At 39.7% G+C, this 4,810-nt stretch overlaps 1 protein-coding gene and 1 long non-coding RNA gene across 2 annotated transcripts in view; both read right to left on the bottom strand.

Annotated features, from left to right (window-relative positions):
- The window catches only part of NPAS3 (neuronal PAS domain protein 3), an 815,671-nt gene that overhangs the window by 332,037 nt on the left and 478,824 nt on the right, over positions 1-4,810 (bottom strand). The window lies entirely within an intron of this gene.
- The window catches only part of LOC107183066, a 16,851-nt gene that overhangs the window by 376 nt on the left and 11,665 nt on the right, over positions 1-4,810 (bottom strand). The gene's annotated exons all lie outside the window — the stretch shown is intronic.

The following is a 4,810-nucleotide window of genomic DNA, read 5'->3' as shown; positions in this document are numbered from 1 at the left end:
TTTTTTTTTTTCTTAAACAATAAGGAATGTTTGACCACTGTTAAAAATTGATTTGTGCATTCATAAACATGTTTTTCATTTAGTTATACAATTGTCATGTTTTTAAAATGTTAACTAAAACCAGACTAATGCCTTAGTCCCAACTTAGTGCAAGAAAGAAAAACAGAAAATTGAGGGAAGCAAAATGGTTGAAAAAAAAAAACGGAGAGAAAAGGTGAAAGGTAAAAGCAGTCCCTTGGCATTCCGACAGAGGGAGATAGTGAGTCACAAGCAGTTGTATGAGGAATCCTGAGGAGGGGCCAGGAGAGGACATGTACAAAGGAGGAAGAACACAAGTTGGGACAGAGAAGAGAAAGGGGGCTTTGGGCTGAGGGGTAGAGGGAATGTTTTCTGCTCCTCACTCCCCAGGTCTCTTAAAATCATGAATTTTAGAGTACCTATTATCCACTCCCTTTTCCAAATGCCATCTCAGTATCTTCATGCTCTTTCACTATTCTAATCCCCAAATTATCTATGGGGTAACAGCACTAGGGGGAGATTTTTAGTGATCGGAGTATTACAGCCCCACAGGCTGGAGGTATAAAGGTGTGTATAGGGCAGTCTTGTCAGGGATGTTCCTAAAAGCCCATTAGATGAAAACATTTATATGATTTTACACAAGCATTTATAAGCCCACTCACCTATTCAAAGGAATTGAATATGAACATCTATTCCAACATTTCATATCTTTTTAAAAAAATACCCACTTCATTTTAGAATAGATTCAATATTCCTCTTTGGGGAGCTAATTTCAAACTTTCGCTTCCAGCTTGTGAAAATATACTTGCATGAGCTTTTGCTTTTCTGAGAAAAACTTACTGTTATTTTTGACGTTGCTCAGTTATTTATTTTTAACATGCTTCTGAGTTCACGAGTGTCTGACTGTCTTCAAAAGCTGTCTTCATTTTTGTTGTGATAATCTGCATATTCTTTGTACCTTTTTTACCTACATTGGCATCCTTTATTTTTACAATTCCCCTTCCCTTGTATATAGCAGCTGATCAATGAACTCATATTTGTTAAAATTTGCCTATGGGAATACAAAACAGTCTTGTTATCCTCCTCCACCCCAACCCAGCCCAACCAATCCCTATTTTTTAAAAATCACTGAAACATTCATCCTGGTGAAATGCTTTTATGCATTTCTGAATGTGGCCCTTTGATCACTGGTTCTTTGTTTATTTCCTTCACTGTGATTTTTTTTTCCCAGAGATCCTTGCTAAGTGCAAATTAGAACAGGAGTTTCGACCTCCTGCATAGTGTTGTAAAATAAATAAATAACAGACTTGTATTTAAATAAACTATCCAAACCCATGTCAGTAAATGATCTAATTAATTACTCCTTAGGGGGCTATGTTATATGTTTGCTTTCCTCTTAGAGAGGTGAAGAAAGTGAAAATAAATTTCCAGCTGTTAATGGGGTAAATTCTGTAAATGGAGAAGGGTCACAGAAACAAACTCTAATTTGTGTCACATTTGTTTTTAGGCACTTAATTTACTCTGTTTCTTTAACCTTATTTGAATGTTCCTTAAGAGTTTCTACTTGATTTCAAATGAGCAGGACTGATAGACCCCAGTTAAACTTGAGAGGATACGTTCTGATATCTGTAATGAGCAGAGACAAGTTAGGCAAGACGCAAGATACATAGATGTTACCCCTTGTAATTCAGTGTGGGATGTCAGATTCTAACCAAGTCTGCACAGATTGGACGAAATCCAATTTGTCATTATTTATTCCTAAGCATTGTGCTTATACTCTGCACTTCTTCATTCTCATTCGCCATTTACCCAATTATATCTATCCTTATTAGACCCCTGCTGAAGGCAGCATTAGCCAGAAAAGTCCCGTAGCTTAGCTTAATCCTATTATCTCTTGATAAACGGGGACACATGAGGCTCTAGATGGCCAAATTCAGCATTACTCTCCCCTCTCCTTCTCCCTCCTCCTCTCCTCTCCCCCAAAGAAAAATGCTGTTGCTCATCCTTATGCCTGATGTAATTAAGATCTGGAAATATGCCCATTCTAATCCTTGCCCGGTATAAGCATCACTGTCAAGGCGGAGAAATGAACTGCAGTTATGATGTAAAGGGCTGACACCTCTGTGACATTTACTGATGTGTTGGCCAAACTGCCACATTGACATAGCGAGGTTTATGTCTTCAGAGTTTTTTAAAATGCCTGCCAAAAACAGAGCATGACTTGGGACAAAGAGGGTCACATTGGGGAAGATAACAGGCCATCTTGAGAAGTGATTTTTTTTTTAAGGTGTGTATTGGATGTGCATAGGGACAGTGGAGAGGGAGAAGGAGAAAGATGGAGGGAGGGAGGGAGGAAAGATGGGAAGGGTTAGGGGAGGGAGAGGGAGAATAAGAATGAATTCATTGCAATGGCAGTTCTTAAGGTATTCCATGGAATGGTAAAATCTTCTGCCTTTTCAGATCTAATCCCAGACTATGATTTGCCTTATAGTAGACTGTTTAAAGGTCCATGATTGCAGTAGATCACCGAATCCTCACTGAACTTCTTACTGAGCTGCACATGCAGATGCGTATTAGTATACCACTGAATCAACTGGGCTGTGTCAGAGGCAAGTAGATTAGCAAAGTTAGCCGAAAATGTTTATTAAAAATATGGTTTCTAATATAAACTCATGAATTGCTACTAAGAGTGGAGTAAAGAATCAGATCTACTTTCTCCCATAGACCGCTCTCAGGCTTTGCAATTACAGGCTCTTTCTCTTACTACACATACTAGTTATAACATCAAAAGGGTTTTGTGCCTCTTTTCAAAAGGAATTTATTATCCAAAAGGTTGTGTTTGGGAAGGGAGCCAGCTCAAGCCTCCTGAGGAAAGGGGGGAAACAAATCAATTTATTTGGAAACAAATAAAATTTCCATAATGTTGGAAATGTTTGTTCCCTCCTATACATACACATATATGATAGAAGCCCTCAAACTCCAACCAGTTTGTCATGAAAGAAACTAATGTGTTCAAAAGTTCTATCCTCTTAAGAGAAAGAACACAGTCCTTTTGTCCCCCAAAAGGAGGGAACTGGCAAAGGGGATTGCCAGAAGGGTTAAGCACAGCAGAGTTTTGCACAAAATTGGAGATCAAGAGATATTGATTGGCTGTTGCTAAGACGGAGGGATTGAGCGCGGGAAAGGCCTCGGTGAGTTTCAGTGTTCCTCTGACACTGTCAACTCCTAAAGGGACTTGGCTGCAACCTCTAGGGACTGAAAGCTGCACTTTAAAAACATAGCTTCACAGCTCTTCTCCTGTGCCAGGCACAGGAATTCCTGTGGGGGCAACTTGTTTTATTTCATAGTCGATAAATCCAGCATTAATGATGTGACAGCGACAGGTGAGTGAGGGGGTGGCCTAGAGAAGCGTCTGGGTGAGCAGGGCCTTTTCTCCCGGCTGGGAGCCTCACTGCTTCGGGCAAGGCTGGTCCGAGTTCTCCGGGCAGAGACTAATTAGTGATGACAGTACCTATAACATTATCATTTATATGACATATACTATACTTAATAATAATAGATATGTGTGTGGTAACTGAGCATATCTATTCGTTGCCCTGACAGAGTGAGCTAGAGCATTGCTCAGGCAACATGCATGCATTTCCCATGGCAAAGGAGAAGCGCGGGCCTGATAAACATGCATCTGCTGCCGGGAGCGGGCAGAACAAAATCAACCAAAGCAGGGACCTCCGCACAGAGACGTAAAGAGCATTAGTTTAAAATAACAGTATACCTTCCCTGCATGTTTATTTCCCTATGCCTTCTATTGCTATAATGACATTAGTGAAGTTAAATAGAAGTCAGTGTTATTGGCCAGGACTGAGAATATTGAGGAAAGCTGCGCAGCCGCTATGGCTCTCTCTCATCTGGTAACTATGACCACAGGCAGTTACTATGTGCCAAACTCCATGAAAGCAGAGACCTGCATGGGACCAGGACCACAGAGTTAAAGGTAAATTGAAGGCCATGAGATCAGGGTAAAGGCTCTCTAATCCTGGGACTTAGCACAAAAACCAGGACATTAAAAACAAACAAAAAAAGAAAAGAAATGCCCCCCCCCCACACACACACACACTGCCCTTTCCATTCGCCAGTATACCATTTTCAAAAATTTGACTGCTCTATAGCAATGTTTAAGTTTTAGTTGATAATATTACAGGGCTATTTGTGATCATTAATAGTATTTCCTGTTTTTCCCATAAGAAACTTGCTTAACACACAGAATCCATCAGACCTGGTCGTGGTTCTGCAAAACAGAGCAAACTCAACACAGTAGATTTCAGGTATGATATAAATCAAATTTTACTTCATCTGTCTCTAGGGCTGGGAGACTGGCAGAGTTCTAATCATATACATATTTAAATTTGTAATCAGACTCCTTGGGAGGACTGGCTGTTGTGTTTACCATGAGCTTAGTGCTAAGATTTCTGGGGACTGAGGATAGTTGGTTGTAAATCCTGTCATTTTGGTGACTTAATATTTTATATTATCATGATATTAGCATAATTGTGACCTCTGCATTGTAGCATTTTATGTGTTTCCAGTGTAACTTTTGATGCTTTACTAAAGTCAACAAAAATTCCCATTATTCCCTCTTTTAGAGCACATTTGGCATGAAGTTTGAGGTTGATTTAATGTTATTAGTGCTTAAAGTGGTGCAAAATCCATGAATATACAAATCCATCTCCCAGTTCACCATAACACCGCCATAAAATGCTAGGAGATGGGTGATAAACATTTCCTCTTCTATTTA

The sequence above is a fragment of the Myotis davidii genome, unplaced genomic scaffold (assembly GCF_000327345.1).
Source record: "Myotis davidii unplaced genomic scaffold, ASM32734v1 scaffold116, whole genome shotgun sequence".
Lineage (NCBI taxonomy): Eukaryota > Metazoa > Chordata > Mammalia > Chiroptera > Vespertilionidae > Myotis > Myotis davidii.
Note: the sequence above shows the minus strand (reverse complement) of the source record. Positions and strands in the feature narration are given on the sequence as shown.